General features: G+C 41.0%; 1 long non-coding RNA gene across 1 annotated transcript; it reads right to left on the bottom strand.

The window, feature by feature from the left end:
• LOC137588948 (uncharacterized) lies at window positions 1-20,249 on the bottom strand. The gene is made up of 3 exons (XR_011034110.1): window positions 20,141-20,249; window positions 1,511-1,694; window positions 1-232 (listed from the first exon to the last, which is right to left on the bottom strand). It is a non-coding gene; the product is annotated as an uncharacterized lncRNA (long non-coding RNA).
• Window positions 20,250-25,767: the final 5,518 nt, after the last annotated feature.

The raw sequence follows: 25,767 nt of genomic DNA, 5'->3' as shown, positions 1-25,767 counted from the left end.
CACTAATTTATTAATGAATTCCATATATTTTCTTCAATGATTACAGTGTAGAGCGTAGGGCTACGCAGCAAGTTCATTTCAACATGAACACAAACTCTTTTAATAATGCCTAAAACACACTTTCATCATGATGTTGCAGCGCTGCATTAAATCCTCCATCTGATCGGGTGACGTTGTTCAGATCACACTTTTTCGATTTAGGTTGAAGGCTGGATATGGATACAAATGGACTCTGAGGAAAGAAGATGTAAAAAAAAAAACATCTTAGACGTAGCATAGAGTCGGTCATTAGTCATGCATACTGACATTCACTTCATCAAACAAGGCTAACTGGAATTTAATCATGATAAAAAGCCCCACAGAGCAACGCATGATGATGTTAAATAGAGGAAATGTAGTCGGAATAATTAGAAGTCAGAAAGAATTATGCACTCAAATTTTACAGCTGGTGACAGAGTGATTGGTGAAAATGTGACATTGAAAGAATATATATATGCTGAATTGGCTTTAAGTTATGCCAGACATCTCGGCCAAACATTTAATTAAAAATGCATAATTCAGCGGTGAGCGAGTGGAAAGATTTGTTTAAAAAAATCTGACTCACTTACTGGAATACATGCCGTTTCTTTATAAATGCGCAGAGAGGAACATGCTTTGTCCTCAACTGCCAGGAAGGTATGGTGTTGACTGAATGTCTTTAGAGCATTTAAAATAAAAAAAAAAGGTGGAAAAAACATTGGATCGAATGTGATCCCAGATAACACCCAGGTTTAATCATTTTTTCCAATAAAAAAAAAAGAGAAACTTTCCTTCCTTTCTGGAGTGAAATGAGCTGCTTTCTTCTCTCTCTGGATGTTTCCGTGCTCTGAAGTCTCCCCATTTCCCACTAATAAAAAGTTTGATTTGGTGAGAATGCTCCTCTTTCCTCTAAGTTTGGGCTTTCTGTCAGCTCCACACCCCAGGCTATACTGTATTGCACTGTGTTAGACCAAACCAGTCCACTTCAGGCCCCATCTGTTGGCATTTAGCACCAGCTTCCCCGCCTCTGCACTGATCTCCGGTCTACATTAACTGCCCTAATTTGTCTGCCAAAGCCCACTCTGATTGCTACCATGTGATGTTATGTGAAAGGTGAGGGATGACTACTTATCTGTGAAGACGGGCTGAGAGAACGAGAAGTGAGGGGTTTAGAAAAGGAGACTGTAAACGGGGGGAGAGAAAGAAAGGTCGAGAGAGAGTGATTAGAGAGTGACATGAAGAATAGAGACCACATGACTGGATGGCAGCTAAGTGTGAAGAGTAAGCAGCGGGCATGACGGCTAGTGACATGTAGATAGTGGGCTCAGTGGTTTTGTGACGACGAGGGTCTTTTCCTCTACAGATAACAGTGATGAGTCTGAGACATCACTCCACCGCCCAGCAGGACCTTTCCAGGCATGATTCAGTGTCATGATTCCTTTTCTAGATCCAAGATCCAAGACTCTTGCTTTGTGGTCTTGTGTCTACCAACCTTTCCATGCCAGTGGGTGTTGTTTGTGTTTATGACAGTCAGAGGAGTCTCAGGTTCGATTCCCCGCGGCATGACCTCCGACAGGCTGATTTGAATGACCACATTCAAAGGCCCGCTGCCAGAGACATGTCCAAGGCGTACCCTCCCGCCCAGTGTCAGCTGGGACAGGCTCCAACTCCCTAACCTGATACAGGATTAGAAATTCAGAAAAGGAATTGGTGAATGAATTAATTAATGACTGAATGAATGAATGGTTAATTTTGAAAAACATTGATGTATAACTTTATTTGTAATTATAATTGCTTATATTTACTTTCAGGCCTACACTGCTTATTTATTTCACAGTAAACAGTGCCGAGTTAAGAGTTAAGGATGAATATTTAGGAAAGGGTGAGTAAAGGCACTAAAAATGTGCAAGATTGCTTTTAGAAAGAAGAATATAGAATATAGAATAAAGAATATATTCTTTTATATATATTTTATGTATGAAATATTTTTTTTACATTATATATAGAGGAAAAGTGAAAGTTGTAAAAGATTAAACTACTTTCTGTTATGAATTTACAGAATAAGGAATAGGTTTTATAAATTTTCATTCCATCATCCCTCCGTCTTCAACCACTTATCCAGAGCCGGGTCACAGGGGCAACAGTCTCAAGAGGGATGCCAATACTACCCTCTCCCCAGACAACTCCTCCAGCTCCTCTGGGGGGGTTCCGAGGCACTCAAACTCCCCCATCACGATCTTCCAGTCTTCAGCTGATAAAATGCAAATGCTTAGGCTATTTTTTGTCCTTTTTGTTACTCTTCATGTTACACAATCACAGGTATTTTGAAAACGGACCTTTTTGTATGTGTTTGGACATGTCGCCTACATTAAAAAGGTATTCTCAGACTTTTTTTTTTTAAAAGTGGAAACTTTTAATATGGCATTTTCACATTTCGCAGTGTCGCTACTTTCCTGGTGCGACACTGCTCCAGGAAATGAGTGAACATTCCCCTGGATTCAGACTGCAATGGCTCCCAATTCACATTTTTGTGAGTTTCACTTTGAATCGAATGGTCAAGAGTAGCAAATGCACTTTCTCAGGGAGTCTAGAGTGTCAACAAAGACTAGTAATAATATCATGCCTGGACTTCTCATTGGCTCCCATGGCTGTATGAGTTTAAATTATATCACCATCTGATGGTGTAGGAAGTTCAGCACAGCATTTCAACCGCATTTATGATTATTTGTGATATTTTTTATTCACATGTGAATATCTGTGTTCATGTAGCACGGACAGTTTGTGAGAAAAGGGGTTCAGAAACTGTCCAAGTATCCAACTAGCAATGCAATAGTGATGTTTAAAACCCTACCTAAAGTTAACGCACCTACACCAAGCAGATGCCATATTGGTTACAAGAACACCCAAGCCTTTCCCCCTACGTCTACAGACATGTGATTGGTTTTTCCCCACTCTTACTGGTGTCATGAGGGTTATTAAAAAGCAAAGCTCCCTACGGGCAGCAACCTGCTCTAAGCTCTCCCACAAGGCCTCAGCTCAGGCGCCTGGCGTTAACCGACCGCAGCCGCTCACCAGGACGTGGTTCTGTCAGAAGAACTCTCAACCAAGAGACACAGCTAATGACAGCTCCTGGACCATAATTCCTCCATCGTAGCTAAATTGGCCATGGATATTTGCACTTGAAAATGTTGATGTCATTTGAAAAACAGTCAGAGAGCAACGGATTTGATCCATGGTGCCTTTTCTATTGCTTTTGGCATCCAGTCATTCACTGGCTCAATAAAGATGTGTCATTTGCAGACTGGTAGCCATTAAAAACCAAACTGTGCTGCTGTATTTGAATCCAGAGAATCCTCAGTGTGTAGTTATCAATCTAGCTGTCATTGACAAAATTCACATGCATGTACAGCTACATTAACTCACCCGTAATAATTGATAATGGAGATAAGGGTGGAAGACTTTGATAAATGATATACTACATGGGAATGTGTCCAAATGGAGTGATGAGGGGGTCACTCTTCTCCGCTCTTTTCACTAAATGACATTCTAGACAACCAATGCTTTGTGTCCGCCAGGGGAAAGCAGGAATCAGGATCTTGGTTCAACAACACACACACCTGTGAAAATATGGGCAGCACACCACATATCAAACCAAATAAACTCACCTTGGCGTGGAGCGAGGCCACGCTCTGATGACAGATGCCACTCAGCAGTTGCGCCCACAGACCAATGAAACACATTGCAAGGTACAACTAAGGACTAGATATGGCTTTCATGGCTAAGAGGCTTCATCTGTATTTATATTCTACCTGAAGCCAGAATACATGCCAGAAGGTTTGACTGCAAAAAAAGCACACAAGGCTGCTTCCTTTGACATGGCAACATAGAAATAATTTGCAAAACACTCAAATATATATTCAATAAGGCTGAGGCTGCAATCAGTCATTTTTAATAAAAACAAATTCCTACTAGTGCATGTCACAGTTCAGTGGAAAACACGACCTAAGACCCGTTATGGTGCTGTAAAACCAGGGGAAAACACACTTCCTGTCCCCTACTCCTGTTTCCAGAGAGGTAATGGCTGCAGCCAAGCTATGCCCAGGGCAACTTGAGCACGACAGTACATGCATGTTGTAGAGCCCGGTCACACAATGCCAAAGGGCAGCATTACCACCACAAACCACAAGACCGCAAGTTACTCCAAAACAAACACAGCATGCCAGAGCAGTATCCAGTCACAGAACTGTCCTGGCATGATACTCTCCTGTTTTCCTTTTTTTCCTCACAGGCATAATGAGAGAGTCATGCTTAGCAAAACACTGATGAGATTTGGAGCAGCGTGTCTTGTTGGTAAATTTTTATTTTCGAGTAACGGTAACTAATTGGGTTTGAATGACTTACTGGAAAAATAATGATTACGACAGAACAGACCAGCTGCATCCAGGAAGCTTGATGCAAGGATTTACACAAAATGTTCCAGTCCTAATGAGTAGTGAAGCTGTTTCAACAAGTTTTCATTGCTACTTAGAAATTTACTCTGGTTGATCATCATGTTTGCCTCACAATATATACTGTTTATGTCATACGTGGATAATCTTACCACCATGCAATGTGAAGCCGACATTACTTGGCCTCAGATTTATAAGTGATGCAAAAAAAAAAGGTTCTTTGAAGTAAGCCAAAGGCCTTCACTTCACACTATGAAAGAGATTAAGTGCAGGTGTACAAACCACACGATGCAAGAGCAATGATTTTTTTTTTTTTTGAGATATGGGACTGTCAGTAAGGAGCAATAGACAGGATCTTTGAGTATCGCTCCACCTGAATGTGCACCTGTCCTAGCTGTCCCAGAAACCTGACACTGAGGAGAGGGGTGCAGGGGAAAGCCCTTCAAAGTGACTGTAACGGAGCCAGATGTGCCACTTGCTGTTTTTTAAATAATTTCAGTAGACTTTAATGCCAGCTATGTCTGCTGCAGGAGAATTGTTACAGGCTATAGGACATCAATAATCTCCCTGCATCACATTATGGAAGAAACTTTTTGATAAACCTCTTGTATCCCTAAACCATTCTGAACTCTCGTGTAACTTTTTAGGTTCCACACTTTTTTTTTCTCAAATCTATGCTTTGAAAAGTCAACACTAAAGTTCATACATGAAGGCACGGGTGTTTACATAGCCCACAGACGCAAGCAGGCCATTTTGCAGAGAGCTCAAGCAGCTTTATGCATAATCAAAAACACAGCAGAAACTGAGCACTGGCATGAAGAAGCACTTAAGACATGAATACATCTATATCCCCTTTGCTGCAGCAGGAGAAACCCTACAAATGACAGTTGTCTTTGGTGTCCAAGCCTCTTGGGCCTCCATGGTCAAGGTGAGGCAGGGGGGCTGTGTGTGCCAGGAGTGCCATGACAAAGTTATGATTATTATTTCAAGGCTGAGGTGAGGAGAGGGTTATTGGGGAAAGGGGAGTCGGGAGGCTGTACCAAACGAAAAGCAAGCATAATAAAAACCAGGTAAGGGGGCTTCGTAAGTTTGCTGGAATGCAACTGACTCCCAGAGTTGTGTCTGATTACACAAATGAAACCAGGATTTAAATTGAATGAGAATAAACATCTTTTAAAAGCAAAGAAATGCATAAATGATTTATTGTGGAACTCTAATATAGTTAAAGAGCATTCCTTGTATTTGTAACAGTACTTGCTTAGAGAACCTTTCTGATTTTGGTTTTGATTAACATTTGTTTTTTGTCTTCCATAATAACAATTGAATTATTTCTATGCCAGAAACAACATAGGAGACCATCTCTCCCTGTTCAACTCATTTCATTCAGTCCATCGCTTGATTCTGACATTCAGTGGGAGTCCATTACAAGACGCCTTTGAGAAGTCCCTGAAGACCTGTTGGTTTGCGGTGTGAACAGCGGTGTCACATTACACATCTTAAGTGAGCTCCGATCGACCGACAGTCATTAGGAGGTGTCAAACTACAACGTAACTAACACTAGGCCTACTTCAACCATTGTGGTTAGGACTCCTCAGCTGTGGTTAGTGTGGTCTACTGTGGAGTTTGATCGACTTGAGCGCTTTCAGGTGAATTAATGCTGACTTATAGCCATTAGAGTTTTACCTCAGTGCCAAATGGACCTTAATATTTATTTGCAGGCATGATGTTCAAAACTGTAAAAGAACCCACCTTTTATTCTAATCTTCTGCAAAATTCTGCCAAATAAATTAGCACCCCAGAAGACTGCACCACTAAGAGTGCTCACATCATTATGGTATGACTTCTTCCTTCCTTTATTTTATTGGTGCATATTTGTGAGCCTCAGTAAACATAAGTTAAGTCGTATAATCAAATGTGATCATCCAGGTGACTATCTTTGTATTTTTCAGCATTACACATACAATCCTTTCATTTTTACCATTCTTTTTTTTTTTTTTTTTTTTTTGTTTAAATTGCCACCGTCTGGTTTTAATTAAGGGGCCATCTGGATACCCCCGCTGCATACCCATTCCCCCCAAAAGATGGAAAGTAGCAAATGTGTACTGCACTCATTTCTATACCTGAGAGGTATGAAAAAAGAACAGAGGCCCGACAGTGAAGAATGAGTGGTTCTAAGTAAGTTGTTTCATCTTTTTGGTTTGTGTTGAGCTGAAATTGTAGATTAGGAATTTATCGAAATGAGTAAAACTTCTGGATGTCACGAAACTGATATGCAGGTTTTCTTGAAGTCATTCAGGTTCAAGCTTTTATCCTTGACAGAAGTATGTGACCTTGGTAAGCCAATAACACAGAGGAATACTTCTCTGATTATTGGCATTATACATGACGGCTGAGAGGACATTTGTTTTACTAAGCAGAGACTCCATCATAGCCTTGGATCCAGGAATCCTCATTCCGTCACTCAGACTTTAGGAAACCCTGGATCTTGCTCTAAGAGGTCAGAATAAATATCTATATGATTATATAACAAATGCATAAACTAAACGCAAATGTGGAAACAATGTGACAGCTCCTTATATTAATTTACAAAGAAATATTGCTTAAATCTGCAGCTCCTCCCAGAGTTTCTGGCTAGCTTTGCTAGAATCAGTGGATAAAGAGGAGCGAATATCAGATTTACAGTCACCAGGTAGCCAGAAAAAACACACACACACAAATGGCTGCAACACAGGGATTCCCTTCACTCTCTCCCTTTGTATATTTGTCCTAACATTATCTTTCACCACCATGGTAGTTCCTCTGTCAGAATCTGTCAGTTATAGAGCACACAATCATCTCACAGACCTCTACTACTCTCAGTTTTGCACACTGATTGTTGGATAGCTACCATGGCATTGTGACAATATTAGCATGCATATTGTTAGTTCTTGTTGTTGAAGCCGGACATCAGCCACTGTCATAGAGTATGACGAGAGTCAGCAATCGATCCTTCATGCACACTCATTGATCATATATCATAATGCTTCATATAAAAAATGAATATAGCGATAAGTAGCTGTAACTAAGCAGTAAATGAAAGTTTGATCAGATACAGCTCTATAATTTGTATTTATCACTTCTAATAAGCTTTAATGGATGGAACTCACTAAGGCGTTATCAAAGACAAAACACACTTCATGTTTAAACATTTCATTTTGTAATTTGAAATCATTTTATCATAATTTTGATGATTTTGTCTACATCATAACTCTAAGCCATTTTCTTGAATTAATTTAGGATTTAAGCTTTAGAAGGATTATCAGGATTGAATATTGTCATAATGAATTATTTACTATTGCATTGAAAGACCTTATTTTGATAAGAAAGAAACAGTCTGAAGCCACTTTTATATGTATGTATGTTGCACAGTTCCCATGTGGTGCAAATGCTGGTTCATTAAACGTTAAGCATCTCAGCTTTAACTGATTATTCCCTGTTGTGAATTACATCAGTCATGCTCTGTTGCATTATCCTGTTTATCATGTTTAAGAAACTTAAGTGCCATTTCAGACCATAGACACAAGCAATAAAAAGGCACATAATGAGAAAATTGATACCATTCTCTTGCATGTGCTAAATACAGAGGTATGACCTGAGGGTGGTTAGCTTAGCTTAGCACAGGGACTGGAAACAAAGGAAGACATTGGTCCATTCACAGTCTGAAAATCATCTAGTTTTTAAATATCTGGATTCAGATGCAGCAGTATCAAAGTCTAACAGACTGCATTCAAGACTGACTCAGATCTGCACCAAACTGTAATGTGTATTTTCTTTTACACATGATCCATATGTCAGTAACCCGATACCATTGAAAAAAATAATCTCCTTATATAATCTCCAAACAGTGTTGGCTTTCATGCAGTAACTCATTATGAGGTTCTCATCTCTGTGATTAATCACAGAACTTTGGGGTTTGTTGTGATTTAAAACTAGTATTCAACTCCTCAGATGGAAATGTGTATGTGTTCCTGTCAGATCCGGTCCCTCTTAAATGTGTCCTCGGGCTTGTAAAGGCCCTTCAGACAGACACACCTGTAAACTTGTAAACTTGCCATGCAGAGCAGGACGCCGTCTGCCAGCTACATGTCTGTTATCCAACCTAGCACCTGATCATGTGCTCTAAACTGTTTGTTTTTGAATGACTGTTTGTCTCTGTCTTGATTTTGATATCTGCTCTTTATAAAAAACATAAGTGAGACAAATCCTGGTGTCATTTCACAATGTCTTAACACTAATTCATCTCCTTTCAGCTTTCACCACACACACACACACACACACACACACACACACACACACACACACACACACACACACACACACACACACACACACACACTCACACACACACACACACACACACACACACACACACACACACACACACACACACACACCGGCACAGTCACTTAAATATATGTCGCAGTTCCAAACCGCTCATTCACTTTCTCTCCAAAGCTTTTCCTTCCACTGACACTGGATGAGTGCATGTTTGTGCGCAGCTTAACATTCTGCACAACTGACACTCACATACACACACACAGATAAATGCACATTGTGCACGTAGAGCCATACACACACTCATTTCCCTCCTTTAGGTAAGTATCCATATGAATATGCAGCCTATGGCCAGCAGGGTGGAAGGTGAGCCTTTCCCATTGGGAGCTCTGCCAGTTTTCTTTTCATTACTCTACCGGGGGGCCGAACCTCCACTATCACAATAAGCTTTATTTTTATCGACATGTCCAGACGGAAGCAGCATTCCAGGGAATTAGGCTCAATTTCACTTGGCCTCTAGTGATTTTAGGGAATATTGGGCTCCCACAATTGCCATATCCTCCCCCATTTTTGTGCTGCATGTGGAACCTGCTGCTTGATATCGCATTTAGGTATTGTATATTGTTATTCTAAGAGTATAGATTAATTCAGTTTGTTTGCCTTCCTGGGGCTTCTTTGCAGCAGTCAAAAACTCACCACAGTCACATTCAGTATTTTTTATTCTTAGACACACCTACTTGGATATACAATGGGTAAAGTAAGTATAAAACATGAATATATTTGTCATTCAATGTATTTGTAAAGCTGCTGCTGACATAAAATCTTCACCAGATGTCTACAGCAACTCATGCAACCCACAGAGGCAAGAAATCAAACCTTAGATGTCCATAAATTCATTTATGAGTAATAAATGGGAATGACAGAGGGAAAAAGCATTAAACACATTAAAATGTAATGTATTTAATACTTTGTGTGAAAGCCTTCGTTGTTAACAGCAGCTTCAAGAGACCTCTATGGAGAAACTAGTTGCATACATTGCTCAGGTGTGAATTTTTGCCCATTCGTCCACACAAATTTTTCAAATCTTGAAGGTTCTGTGATCCTCTAATAAAGAACTCTGATCTTTATAATATAATAACTTTTATAGATGGCCTTTAAAATATAGTAAAAGCTGGCATGCATTCTAAGCGCTACTGCAAATACACGTCATTATTTTACAAATTTCAATAACAATTTGCTCTCAAACTGAAAAACTGTACAGACTCTCTCTCTCTCTCTCTCTCTCTCTCTCTCTCTCTCTCTCTCTCTCTCTCTCTCTCTCTCTCTCTCTCTCTCTCTCTCTCTCTCTCTCTCTCTCTCTCTCTCTCTAAAACAGGTCAAAGTCTGTCTTTCTACATCTCATATTTTGTGAATTTTTTTCTTTTCAGTCTTGATCCGTTCAAGAAACTCAAGTCAGAGATTAAATTGGCACTCATTCATTTTAATCACATTAACTAAAATAAGCCACATTCCTCATTATTTCGTTAAGCAAAGTAACATTTTTCTCCCTTCATTAAGGAGCGACTGTGTTGCTTTATGCTAGATGGCTTGTATGTCTAAGCGTGACCATGTCAGCATGTCTGGTATGAGAGAGCGTAGCAGAAACACTGCCATTAGTGGATGAGGTTGAACCACTAGCTGTGGAAACTGTATCTACAGTCTTTGGGTCAAACCACAGGCATCAGTTCAGAGAGTCCAATACAGTGGAACCTTTTCATAACCTGAAATCATGCAAAATGAATCAAAAGGTTTGGGTTTGGCAATCCACACTGCATGTCAGGATGCCATTACACTTCATCTGCACTTTATTGAGATGATGTTTCATTAGAAATAGTTGATAAAAATGCTTTAAATCCACTTGCTGAGACTTAACTTTAGTTTTTATAGTAAAGAATTAAATTGCTGCGTAGCCTCAGTCTATTAGTATTTTATCATTGATATTTTAAGGGAGGGGAGTTTGGGTCATGTTGTAGTGCTTCCCCTCGCTCTGACTCCACATATGCTGCACCCTATCGGTATTTAGGGGATTACCCCTTTATATGAGCAAGCTTTGTAGTGTCTGAAGGGACTTCCTGATCTCCCATCCCCCCCAAAAAAAACTCCAATAAAAATCTACCACTGTAGAATCACAGCTGGGCAGCAGCCAATCAATGCCCTACCCCAGAATCCTGTGTCCAGCAAATGGTTTTTAAAGCTAGTACTTTAAGTTGGAATCATTTATATGCAACATTGTCATACACCTGTAGCACCTGTCAGATTAGAATACTTGTTCCTGTATTTAAAGATGGTGGTTCAGTCAGTCAAAACCCAATAATTGTTTTTTTTCAAGCCACCTGCTTTCACAATGTGGATCTTTTCCCAAGATTTCTTGGAAAATATAACATTTTGAGAAATGTGGATAATTTTCTCTTGGTCAATCTCTTGTTTTTGCAAAGTGGTGCTTTTGAAAGCACTTCACAAGTCAGGATGTTTTCCAGTTCAAATCCAACAGACTGAGGCTCCCCTCCCAATTCACATTTTGTTTAAGGGAACAAGGAAAAGGAAAGAACTGTAAAATCTGGCAGGAATTCTGTTTATGGGGCGCCAGAAAGCAGCTGCCTGTTGAAGCTGGCAGTGGAAGACCATGTCACAGGCGAAGTTGCATTCTGCTGGACGTATAGTAGCATTCACCAGACGGCTAGGTCTTTTAACCACTCATATGTATATAGAGTGACAGATTTAAAAACACTCTAGCTTAATACAGGTGCATCCACTGTTTCAGTAATGCAGTAAAATACACACGACGGTACATTGCACCATTGCACCAGCAATGTTATTGCTCCTGGACTGCACCTTTATAGCCTGCTGTACTGCCGTTGCACGCTATGTGCTGACTGAAAGCTCCCCAAGTCACAGAGAGAGAGGGGAAGCCAACGCGAGATGGAGAGTGAGAGCATGCAAACAATTTAGATGAGAATATGAGAATAAGAAAAAGAGTTTGCTAAGTGACCAGGCCAAAGTGACTCCACGTGAAACACGTGGAGTGTGTAGTCAGCCAGCTCCATCACGAACCTTAACCTATCGTGTTGCTGGGTTTAGTATGTTGATGTATTAGTGAAGAAGTATTTGCCAATTTCTCTATCTGTAGACTGATCGTCCATTCAAAGCCCATTCACACACTTTCACACCGTGGTAGCAGTCTACACTACAAGGTACCACCAAAAACCGTTAACACAATTGCTCAGGGACTGGGGAACAAAACCACCAACCAGGGACAACTACAGTATATGCTTGCTGTACCTCCTGAGCCTCAGCTGCCCCCTACCGTTCGATGAAAACATAGTCAATGTGCACAGGTGGCTTGGAGAGAAAAATATGCAATGAACACCCGTTTTACAAGCCTCAGAAAGCCCAAGGTGTGTGTTGTGAGCCTCATTCCGGCTTGTGTTTGGACTGTTTTCCTGGCCCATAAAAGTAAGCACATTTCAAGAAAAAAAATGTGTGAAGCACAGTACTTTTAAAGGCACGAGAGTACTTTTAGAAATAAAACTCTATTAAACATATGATGGTTTCCTCAATTCCAAGTGAGAACAGCTGAGGTCATCGTCTTTGTGACGACTGCTGACCTTTAGAGGAAAGAACAATAGAGTTGTGAGCACTCTGAGGTTCAGTTGGCCGTCTCTTCATCTGTATAACATGAAGTTCATATATAAAAGATTGTTGGGAAGTGGAGTGATTAATATCACGTAAAAAGCTAGCTGATGTGTATTTTATGGTTTTTGTGTCTGACTCCAAATCAATGCTGCATTGATCAAGTAAAAAGAATAAATACAGGATTGTACTTTTTTTTCAAGGAGACATGTTATTGGTCATTTGTCCATTTTCTATCTCTTAACTTGGCAAGAATCTTCCCCTTACAATTGTAACCAGATGCAAAATGGTGATTTGGGAGGAGTTGTTCCCTTTTATTAAAGAGTCTATGAAAATAATAAAGGGGGAGGAGTAGAATTGTATGTCTTCATGTTCTTTATTTCCTCTTTGGCTGCTCATGCACACATAGCAGGTGCTGGCATTTCTTTTCTTCTTCTTTCCTTTATTCTCACCTACTTTCACTCTCCCATGAGTCGGTTTTTGCACTTGCTCCCTCTCTTCCCTCTTATTGTTCCCTTTTTAATTACAGATATAAAAATGGCCAAATGTTGCCCTTTGATGGGGAGGGACATTCCTGGAGTCTCTCAGATGTCTGCGCTGCTTTGCAGTAACCCAACTCTGGTTGAAAGCATTTTCCTGGGAAAAACAGGCAGCTTGCGATCTACGGGACACAGGGACACCTGCAGCTCTGGCACAGTCGCGACTACAGATCAACCCTGGACGTGACTCAACTCCATGCACACACCCTAACACTTACATTCACTCAAAGATGCAGTCCAGGCCTACATGCACAGCACATTTCAATCTGCAGCTCACCCTACTTGTACAACTGTCGCTGCTCTTCATTCAGTGATGTCCAGGCTGATGAAAGTCAAATGGTGAAAATTAGGACAGCTGGTACCATAAACACTGTCATCAATTTGTCCCAGTCATTAAATTTGGCTGTAATTGTCCTAATTGTGGTCAATCATGTGCGCCAGTGGTGCAGAAAAGTGAAGAGTATCCTTTTACAAGAAGATGAAGTCGGAGAGGGTCGTTCTACCTCCAACAATGATTGCTATGTATAACCTTTGTTTAATCCTCACCGCAAATGACCTGTTTGATCAAACGAGAACAAATGATTCCTCAATGGTAGACAGGTTTACACAGTATGAGACCATTGCTCTAAATGTCAGCTACACGCAACAATCCCCTATTTATTTTTACCCCATAATGTCAATACACCATTGGATTTGTCACAGGACTTCATGACAGCAGCTAAGCTGCAGCAGAATTATATTCTTAGACCTGCATGCTGAGGTCTGCAGAGACAAAACAGTTTCAGGTACTGTGAAACTCAATTCCTCCAGCGGGGCCATCAACTGTTACTCTCCTCAGAGAGATGATTGACTCCCAGAATACTTCTCTCTTCAAACATTACATTTCTTGTGAACACAAACACGGACACATCAAGCGTGAGGAGAATGTGACAGGCGGCCGTGAGTGACAGCTAATGCATGCTAGAAAGCTTGGAGGTGGGTGAGGAGGGTGGCAGGCAGAAGGTGTGAGTTTCTCGGGGTAGCTCGGGTTGACCGGGACACATGGCCGTGCTGGGAAGAATTGGTATTGAATTCATCTCCCCCATAAATTGTTTCCAGGCTGCAGCCATCAAAACGCTGTCGATCACTCTCAGTGTCTTCCCTCCCTTTAATGCCCCCCAGACACACTCACAAACCTTCATTGTATCACTGTATTGAATCTTACCTGACACAAAAAAGGAAGGAAGGAAAGGGCTGTGTTGCTGCCTGTATTGTTGTGCGAGTCTCTGCATGTGCATGAGTGCGGCTTGTTCTCAAGCCATTTGGAAAGATCCAAACTCTAAAATGCAGCACTTGGAATAATTTAAACTCCACAGAATATGTCTCATGATTTCATGCATGCTTGGCAGCAATAATCAATCTCTTTGAAGCGATGGCCTTTTTCATTTGGAAACCAAATAAATGGCCAATTTTACCGAGTTCACCGGCTCACCAGATTGTGGAAAACTGAATGGTGATTTTAAGAGTCTATATCATATTATATCATATCATATCATATCATATCATATCATATCAAGAAGTTCTCTTCATTTTCCTCTTGCAGACACCTGGACCGTCTTTGTTCATAAGATCACACCCAAAAATCTGTCAGTTATTACAGAAAAGGAGGATTCTTGAGCCTGTTTAAGTAGATTCCCGTAAAATCTACATCACATTTATCACCAGCACCACTGACACATCTGAAGTCGCTCTGGAGGAGGCAGTCATAGGAGTTCTGGTCCCAGGTCATGGTTCTGGGTCCCAGCTGTGAGCATTTTGATGGTTGGTTGAGTTCAGACAGCAAAAACAACCTCTCCCCTGCTTCTCAGGCCAAAGGTACAAAGCTGTGTGTGTCAATGGAAGGAGGGAGAGTGAACTCCTATTCACCACTCTGGGATGTGGAGATGCTGCGTGGGGTTACTCAGGGCAACGGGCCACGCCTGACTTGGGGGCCCCAGTCGAGAGGGTGGAGGTCAATAAGAAGCAAATGTCCTCCATCATGATCATTCCATTGTAGTGTGCCTCCCTGGTGTTTTGTAGTGCACAGGAGGACTTCATCTGACCTTGACCATATCACGCTCACACAACATCGCCCTCAATAACCGTCACCCCTCTTAAAATTGGGTAAACCTGTTTTAAAACGCATCTCATGTCTCACAGAGTTACCGATAGTCTCTGTAAGGCGATGCTGTTGTTGATTCTGAGACACAAAGAGTCAAACTCAATCGTAGTGCCCACCTTTCTTGTTTTTGTTGAGGTTTGAAGATGGTTTGCATTGGTCTTCTTCTGACTCTCAAAATTGAAACCACTTTCGAAAAATAGCTTTTTTCATTGTTTCTCTGTGAGCTGTGGAAACAGTCAGCATGACTGTAAACAGCCGTTCGAGTCTCCAGATGAAATATGTCTGAGGTGGATCAGTCCTCTGACACGTTTCCTCTTTTATCACGCTGAAGCTCTCAGCATCAGATCATCACATCGGCTTCACACTTGGACACAATTATGCGTATATAAGACAATATCTTACACACCTTTATAGCATGTACAGCATGTTTCTCTAACCCATTGTAGCTTTGGACATATCTCTAACCAATGAAACAGACAAAAAAACAAATATCTGGAGAGGACAGCTGCTCCTTCATGGCTCTCTCAAAGTGGTGGAATGTGAGAGGTAAGTAATACATCCCGCTGTGACACAGTTGTGAAAGTCCCACAGGAAAATAATTCAAAGATGTCAGCGCAGAGTGGATGACAAGTACAGCAACGTCTGATGTGCTCAGGCAAGACAAATGGGACGAAAAGAAAGGGCTCCTCAAAAGGTGAATCCATATAGAAAAGATGTTGGCAAAGGATGTGAGAAATATGAAAAGGATTTAAGCATGTATTGTGAAAAGAAGTGGGACTGCTGTCAAAGAGGTAGGAGTGGGAGCAAAGGCAGGGCTGATGGGATACATGAAAAGACACAAGAGAGCTTTAGGGGGAGAAAGAGATGCAGATAGAGTGAAGGAGTCTGTCTGCATGTGGTGGATTGAAACCACATGTGTCTGCCTGAGGTGAGGGCACCGCAACACTGCGTGCACATGTGAGGAACAATGCCGTCACTTGCACCCACCAGGGGCACTGCACGCCTGTTTCCAGATTAATTTCTCCTGCCAACTCTCTGCTGCTCGCACAAACTTTTAACTCGTCTTCGCTGTGTCGTTCATCTCCTTTGTCTTCCAAAACAAATAAATACATTCTTTTGTTTCAAGCTCGTCTTCCCTCGTATACTTGCCCCACTAACGGTAGAATTGTTTGGAAAGCGTTGCCATGACAAGAAGTTCCCTGAAGAAACCTATGCGGTCAAAGAAAGTCATGAGAAGACGGCGGCTCAGAAACCAGATGCCTAGGATGCGCTGGTGGGCCAGGTACTACGAGGTATGCGGTGCAGCGGATATTTCTTTCTCCAGTTTTTTAAGGAATATGATTTCTTAGACCCTCTTGACATTTGTCGAAGTCAGCCTTTCGTGAAAGTGACTGAATCTTGGATTGAAACTTGCATTATTATTTTTATTACCTCCACATATATTAACATGCTCCTTCATGAATGATGTCACACTACAAGAACGTCCGCTGATGCTTTTAACATGCTGTCTTCAGTAAAAATGGATTAAGGACAGTTAGAGGAGTGGGAAGGAGGGAGGGAAGAGGAGAGGGGTAGCTGGGAGAAAAGGGGGCGAGACGACCACGCTATGGGAAAGTGTTTGGGGGAAACCAAATTAAGGGGAAGAAAGGCCTGACACAAAGGCCTTTGAAAGCGGCAGACAGTTCCCTTGACATGCGCCTTAAAAGCGATGCTGCCGTCGATGCCAAGAAGAGGGGATAGGACAGAGGAAAGAGAGAGAATGCAGAGAGACAGGAAGAGATGGAAGGATGGATTTAAGTTGAAGTGTAGAGGAAAGGAGAAAGTTCACAACAGGTGTATGAAGTAAATCTGTGGTCTGTGGAACAGACTAGTTCGAAAGAGTCTTAAAAATGCGTTCATGCATGCATGTGGATAGGAGGAGACGTCCAATCATTTATGTAAATGAGAGATATTAAAAGGAGAAAACAGCTTGCATTTCAAATGAATATTAAATGGTTTGTGTCCCAGGTGATTGGATCTATTTCTCAAGGTCTCACTATTTGGCAGGTAATACAAATCACTGCTAGTCCACTGCATGTGTTTTATATAAATGGAAACACACACTATCAGGGCAGCAATAGCTCAGTCCAGTGGGTCTGGGGCTGGGGACCAGAGGGTGGCCATTTCAAGGCCCACATGGCCGAAAAAGTTTGAAGCGTGAACTGGCAGAAGGGATAATAAATATTTGAATTTGTTTCAGTTTAGTTTTCTTTGTGCTCATGGAAACACGTTTATCATATCTTGTGTTAGTGTTCTATAACTCCTGCTTCAGTTTTAAACTGGCACAATTAGTGAAGAATACTCTTTGCAATCTCATTGAAAATATATTTCAATTAATGCATAATCTGGGAAGTTGTGTAGACTATGAGCAAACAACAGACTCCTGTTAATGTTTCACTGTGTGGTGCCCATGTCAACAACAAAATAGCATAGTGCTTTTTCACATGCAGATCCAGTTTCTTTGATGTCGGTCTCTCCCTCTTTTTTCCATCTCTCTCTCTCTCCTCCTGCCATTGTGTGCTCCTCAGAATTCACTTTGGACTCTCTTACACTCACTGTCTTCCACACATACACACAACCCCAGCCAAAGACAACACAAACATATTATTCCTTCCTTGGGGTAGTGTCTGACTCCGGCATGAAATCAATTTTGTAGCTTGTACCCTCCCACCATCCTTCTCAGCGTCGATTTTCTCTCACCATGAAGTGAAACTGTTGTGCCAGCCTGAGAATTAAAACGCCCCCCAGCCCCCAACTTAATGCCTCCATGCCACAATCCGATAGTGTTAAACTCTTATCATTCCCGCCATCGTTATCTGGACTGAATGGCATATTAACATTCTGATCTTCCCAGGTATGACGTCAAAATGAGTATGTAGTGAATTTATTAATTTTAATTATTGAGAAATTCCTGGATGTTAACGTCTTTATCAAGAATTTTTGTGTATACATAGAAAGATCAATGCATTTGTTCAATCAGACCAGAATGTACTGATTCTTTTCAATCTTTTTATTGATGACTAATCTGTGATTTGCTTTGTATGTTTAATATTTTCTATTATTATGTGTTATAATATGTCTTTACCATAAAATATACTTAGGATCATTTTAGAGATAAGAAATCAGTGCATTAGTCTCATCTGAAGGAGAGCTCAATTACAGATTATTTATTTGAAAAGGAAAATATGCCACACAGACTGTGTGTGACCAGAAACTGTATTAAGAAGTGAGCTTCACAGGGTTAACCTCACGAGGAAAATAAGCTCCCTTGGAAGGTCATTGTGCTCTCTAAGCACTGGCTAACATACTATTAAATGTTACATGGAGTGGGAGAGGATATTTTCATTAAGACTTGTAATTTAAAAATATAATTTGGCAGCTGAGATACGGATGTGTGAGAGAGATCAGTAACACAATCGATAAAACCTTGTGATGCAAAGAACATGCATTACATTACGATGTGAGCATGCTCCTGTTAATGGCATACTTAATTTATTAATGGCATGTACTGTATTGGTAGGCAGCATGCATTACATAAAAAGAATGCCTCATTACCTTCTCTGCCACCTCCCAACTGCACAAAGTGGCTGTGAAGCCCTCATTCATCAGCTACAACATAATTTTTTAAATGTTATTCACACAAGTTGAGAACGCACTGTCAGTCAATAAAGATTTAGTTTTATTTTCACCCTGACTATATTTGTACTGTACAAATACAGATTTATAGGTACATATATATACAGCTGTATAATTGATCTGAATTTCACAATGCACTAGCAGGGTGCATATAGAAGCCTGTTTAACTTGCTCCACATTAAAAAAAAGACAAATCAGGCTTAACAGCAGTTTGGCAACTTGAAAGCAGCATGAAAAGCTTTGGAATCTCAAAATTGGTCTAAAGTGAAAAACAGTGTGTAAGTTGAAAGAGGGATGGGCTCACAGAGGTGCAGCGGCACCGCTTTTATCACTGTTATTCTCTCCGTCGATGCACACCACTCCTTCCTAATCCCCACTGACAGAGTTTTCATCATCTGACGACTTGGGGACGATGGAGGACTGGAGAGGTGGGGGACTTTCCTCCTCTCTACACCCAGTGGCGGTGCACCTCGAGCGGCCGCAGCCAAGGCCACCAAGGCCCCCTTTGTGCCGGTTATCACCAAGTGGTGAGTGATGGCAACGCAGCCTCCCGCTCTCAAGAGAAGGAACGAAAGGAGCCCAGGGAAAGGAGATGAAGAGGGGAGGGGGGGGGCATTGGAATGTTCCCAGGAGAGGCAGAAGGAGTGAAAGAGAGAAAAAGAAAGGAAAGGAAAAATGAAAGAGTCTGTTTGAAGGGATGGCCGTTGGATCATCTGTGCTCGTCTCACAGGTGCATCACAGGAGGAATGTGCTTCGCTGTGATGACTCAATGGCACCCGAACCATCAATGAACCGGCAAAAAAAGTGTCAACAGTGTGGGAACGCTCAAGATTTTTACTCACCATCTTTCTAGCTCATCTCACAATCTTGTTTTATTTGACAACCCCCTCCGCTTTAACAAGATGATGTCATCCGAGCGCTAACAAGGCCCTCTGATGATTTCATGTCTTGACTCAATTATGCGTATTGAGGCTCACGAGCACTGACTGACGCTGAAACATCTAGACAATAAGCAGACGTTGAGGTACATCCGAGTTGCTGCAGATGGATCCTGCAAACTGCCCAGATGATGAAGAGGGTCAAGGGTCAGGTTATCCCCCCACCGCTGCTCTCCTCTCTCTGCTTGTTTCCCAGCGTTCTCCCACGCTCCCACAATCACTAACACACCTGTGTCCTCACTGGCACCCCACCCCCATCCCAGGTCGGTCACACACACTGAAGCATGCATACACACAGACACTAGTGTCAGACATCTCTCTCTCTCTTTTACACAGATACACACACACACACACACACATACAAAGAGACACACACATTCACATTCCAAGCCTTCCCACCTGCGTGTGCACCTGGGCTGGCAGCTGTCATCACCGTGGTAACTGGCATACAGCAGGCTGTGTCGCTATCACCTGGCTCATCTGCCTCTGAGAGGGAGAGGCAGAAGTGGGCAGCAAAGGGAAAGAGATTGAAGCAGTAGAGAGGGAGTGAAGTTGTTTGTGAGTGGGAGAAGGGAGGGGCGAAGTGGAGACTGGGAGTTCAAATGCACTATAGTCTAAAGACACAGTTAACAGAGAAAATTAATAATCAATAAACAAAAATGAGGGATAATTTAAAAAGTCAGGAAGAGTACAGTATTCCTTGTACAAGTTATTCTGCCATACACACCTCTCATCCATCCTCAGTATAAATCCAGCCATTGACAGCTGTCCAGTAGCAGAGAATTAGGCCTTTATCTCTCGTTCATTTGAACTGCTCTGTATGTCTTAGAAGCTCCATCGGCCACCACCACCTCTAGCGTTTGAAGAGTCTAAGCACGTAACCAAATTATCTGCTGCAATGAGCAATTATCTTTACTTCATCCAGTTTTGATATCTGATTTGAGTTTGCCTATGTTTGGGTTTCAGAAACGAAAGTACGATATATATTCTACAGTATTTGATGGATATATGGTAGATTTGATGAATCTGGTTGCCACCCATCAAATTCTTGCTTTATACTTAAAGAAAACACAAGTCACCACCCAGAAATAAACTATAAACATTATTATTTCAACATTATTCAAAGTTTTTAAAAAAAACACACACAAAAACATCTCACCCTCTCATGTTTAACAGGTCATGATTAGGAGTATAACAAAACAAGACTTTTAGAGACCCCCTGCAAGGGAGGGTTTAATTACAGCCGAGGAAGTGGCGCAGCTTAACACAAACCACCCTGCTTGGCTGTTACATCCCATGACTCCGAATGAAAGCAGAAAAGCAGTTTAATATCTTTTAATGTTCCTGTGTGAGAAAGAGTCACACGCTCGTGTGTGTGGCAAAGCATATGGGCAGGGGTGTGTGCACCGCCAGTTCTACAGCAAAGACATCAAAAGGTGGGCTTTAACACACACACACACACACACACACACACACACATACCCTTGCCACCCCTGAGTATGAATCCCACCCTATAAGAAGGCATTTATGGGACAATAAGAGCCAATTTATGCCCACAGGAAAATGAAAGCTTTTCAGATGTGTGGGTTGAAAGATGACAAGGGCTTTCTTGGCACTTGCTTGTAGCTCTGTGTTTCTTCACAACATTCTCTTCTGCTTCAAAGAAGCAGTTGAGAAAAATAAGATAGGATTTCACCACCACTCCCAAGTTTTCCTTGCAAAATTATGAGAAAAATGGAAACTGTAAAAAAAGAAGAAAAAAAAAACAGTATGTTTTTCCGTTGTTGCTTTGACTTTTCTGTGTTTTAATAATCATTTCAAATCTATTTTATCTAGTGACTGCTGTTGTTCGGATCTAGATCCGTGTGGATGACCTCTTCTGTCCTTTAGAGGTTGCAAAATGTGTTCAGTTGAATTCATACATAAAGACAATGGGATTAGAAGCACTCAGGACACACAGAGGCACAGGAGAAGATATGGATCATAAAACATCTGCCTCAGAGTTACTCAGGTGTGATGAGATTACTGGAATACTGACAAGAGCCGTGTGGAGAAAAATCACAGAAAAGCCTGCGTCATGCTCCAACTACTCAAGCATATAGATCAGATCTCTGGTCAGCAGTGTGTGTGTTGCTGATGGATATAACAGCACATCAAGCGGAGCACTTATGTTATTTTATCCGTCTCAAGACAGACACAAAAACACTTTGGGCGAACAGCTTAACCGCCATCCACAGTCTGCACACACACCAAAGTAGTAGTCGTCTTTAAGGTTACCCAGCAATGAGTCAGCTGCCTATATTATGTCTGTAATAGTTACCAAGTATCATTAGGGACAACCGCTGTGGCTTCTAACAGCACTGTAGGCAAGCCAAGTGTTTGTTGTCATTGTTTTATTGGCTTCCACTTAGGAGGGTTGTTGTTGTTCAGTGTAATCTTGGCATGCCAATAACAGGTTTCAATAAAAGCAGCTGCTTTCTTATGGTAGTTAAGCCTGTCTCCCCTCCCCCTGTGAAAGTGTGCTGGATGGAAGTGACAGAAAAGCTACCTGTCAAGAAGACTTGAAAATGCTTCATTTGTCTCAGCACTTTGCTGAGATTGATTCAAACTTTTTCTTTTACTCATGTTCATAAAAATCTTTTTTTCATCTTCAGTACATATATATTGTTTTGCTATGTTCTCTTTTCTAGCTGTGGGTTCCAAACTTTTACTGACATGCTGCTATCGCGATAGTGACTGTTTTAGCTTGACCACACTGCCCTCTTCAGGTAGAGATGTGCTATTGCAAGTTACCAAATCTGAAAAGGCGAAGTTGTGGGATTTAATGGCCATAAAATCGTTTAGTAAAATATATACACAGATCGTATAGAGATGAAAAAAAAAGTGTGGTATAAATTGGAGGCAACTGAATAATATGAAGTAAACATGAACCTTTATCACCTAATATATTGGCAAATATATTGTTTGTCCAGAGACTAAATACTATAGCAACAAAAATAAAGTCAGATGCAAAATATACCTTTCTTCATAATACCCAAACTGATGATTACAATGATACAGACAGAAATTAGAGATAACAGTAGATCCATTAGGAATAATAATTATAATAAAAGACCATAAAAATCTGAAGTACTGTTTGACACTTGAGGAAGACTTGAAGATTCATTGCAAACGGTTTGATTAATAAAGTAATGATAAAACCATAACGAAAAATTTTGTAGACAGCAAAATTTTCCAGCAACCCCCAGAAAGAAAAAGATTTGTGTGAGTTACATCGATAAAATTTCTTCTGTTTTGGCCTTTGTGATCTCCTGCTTTATGCAAATTAATGATGTGAGTGAGAATATATTTCCCCAAAAAATGAAAATTCTCTTCTCTTTAGCATGGAGTTTCTCGGAATACACTTTATTTAACATAAAAACATGACAGATGTGACACTGAAGGTTTGATTTAAGTGAAACTCTCCCTGTATTGCTTTCTTTTACAAGATCTCTCATTTCTCTTGGCAGCGAGGTTTGATTTGCCACCACATTCCACAGCCAAAAGGTATAGGAGAAAGAGTCGCTATGAGTTCTGCCTCTCATGTAAAATTAAAAAGTACTCAGACAAACATTATTGAACCTCTACAGGAGCATTAACATTCCATGATGTCTGGCTGACCTCAACAAGAGTTCATGTTTCCTTTCTTGGTTTCTCAAGGGTCGTTTTTTTTTTTTTTTTTTCCTCCCCTTCATCAATCATCCCTTATTTTCTAACCATCTAACTGTTATTTCAACCTGCAGAGGTGGCATGCAACATGCTCATGTAAATACATAGCCTAGTATTTTAGCTACGTTAGCAGCATGGATGTATGGAACTGAAACGGTCAAGTGAGTTGGTCGACTGAAATGGTTCAGATTGAAACATCTCAGCCAATATGGAATCTGTTTATCTGTTTTGCGTGTGAATGTATAGCAATTTCTGACATGCTAAGAAACTCCCATTTAACACCATCAACTTTGCACTCCCATACAGCCCCAGTATTTATAAGGTTAGCAGACAGCCGTATGGAACACCTCTCAGTCCACATTTTCTCTTCTGTGCCGTTCCTGAAGCCTCAGTTTGAACCCAATGCTATCAGCCCCCTGGGAGGTGAGTGACAGCTTTTATATGTCATAACACATGTAACCGATATCAATTAACATGACTCATCCAAGGATGACACACTGCTTTCCAAAATCCCTGTTCCACAGACGTCCCTCTGCGTCAAAAGCAGCCTCTATTTTCCTCTAATCCAAACAACCTTTTGACATAAACACAAGTTCATTATCGTCATCATTTCGATCTTAAGCTAATCAAGTAAAACTCACATTTGACAGGGCCAAGTCAATACACCACAACCCACCAAAATCATGGATTTTTTTTTTTTTTTTCTAAAGCTTGACCCATAAGTGACAGCATGATCTGGTCACACAGAGGGCATCGGGGTAGGAAAGGCCTTCTACTTGTGTCGATCGGCGGTCAAAAGCGCGTCAGTTCCAAGAAAAACCTCACATCACTCCATTTCCACACAGCAGCCTGTTGCCATTGTTGGAGCCATCTTTGCTAACAGCTGTGCCATGTAAGTCCAGCACCCCATCAACTAACAATACTGCTGTAGTTTGGCCTTTAGTTATAATCATTTGTTTCTTTCACAAGCTGTTACCCCATCGGGGGTGATGGGGTAAGTCTGCGACTACTTCGAGGCGCCTGAAACTGTGCTAAACCTCAATGTATGTGTGTCATGGCTGAATCACTGTATATACTGTATGTAAGTCATATCAACCTGAAGTGTAAAATATCCTTGGGGGGGAGGGGGTAAGTATCTTGAGGTCATGACGCAGGCAAGGAATAATACTGGACTGTGGGCAGAATGAGTCATCTGTTATGATCAAAATCATTTAAGATGTAATTTCTAGTAAAATCACCAAAGAAAACATAATTAATCCTGCCTTCAGTGACTTGTATGCCGGTCTAAGTGACACAAAATATGTGTTTGAAACACCAACAATCTGCTTGAAAGGGGGCACGGATTTAAACTGAGCTGGGGGGTTCCCCAAGATGATGGTTGGAAACCAGTGGTTTGTATGACAGTATAATCATGGTAGTATAGCTCGACCTCCCAGAGGCATCCGGAGGTTATCCATGATTCCCTCAGGTAATGAGCCTCATCACTTAAGCTGTCACCTCCTCTCCGCCAAGGTCCTGGTCCTGGCTAATATTTGCAGCCAAGCATTGCATCGTATGAGTCCATGAAACAATACATCAAAGCGAGCGTAAGCATGAATGATTAGACAAGTATTTAGCTTAATATCTGCGTTGGTGTACTGTTATCTGGAGAAGAAGGACGAGGTGGAGGAGGAGGAGAGGACTTATATTGCTCAGGATTCATGAGTCATACCTCATCTTAAAGTGAATCATATCTTCATTTAAAGACTATTTGCTTAAGGGATCAAGGAAAAGATACAAAAACAAAAAGGAAATTTATTCTGCACTGTGAGGCATCAGGCCTCGAATTTATCATCCTTGAACAGTTTAAAAATTATTGTGTTTGAATTCCTGAGTAATGACTAGGTATTGTCCAAGTAAAGGCAAACTGGCATTTTTGAATATAAAGTAAAATCTGCATACCAGACACATCTTGTCACATATTGATTAATAGTGAATTGTTGAATTTATATTCTGAACATTCTTATAAGTGCTTATAATACCAAATACTCTAACAATAAATTGTCTTATTAAAACACAATAATGTTAAAATGCATCTCATAAGATGTTACGAGATGACTCTCTCAAACTGATGTGGGAATTGTCTCATAAAAAATTAAATACTTGTAAAACGTTTTTAAACTTCTATCCAACTTCTTAACCAGTGTGAGCTCCACAAAAAAGAGCACAAGGTAGCTTTGGCAGGAAGGATGATCTTTGGTCGGGATCGGCTCTTGACCCAAACGGTGATGTCCTCATTTTAACACTGCTTATTTCATGACTTCCACTAGAAAAGCTTT

This window comes from Antennarius striatus, chromosome 21 (genome assembly GCF_040054535.1).
Source record: "Antennarius striatus isolate MH-2024 chromosome 21, ASM4005453v1, whole genome shotgun sequence".
Classification (NCBI taxonomy): Eukaryota; Metazoa; Chordata; class Actinopteri; order Lophiiformes; family Antennariidae; genus Antennarius; species Antennarius striatus.
The sequence above is the reverse complement of the archived record's forward strand: the minus strand, read 5'-3'. Positions and strand labels throughout refer to the sequence as shown.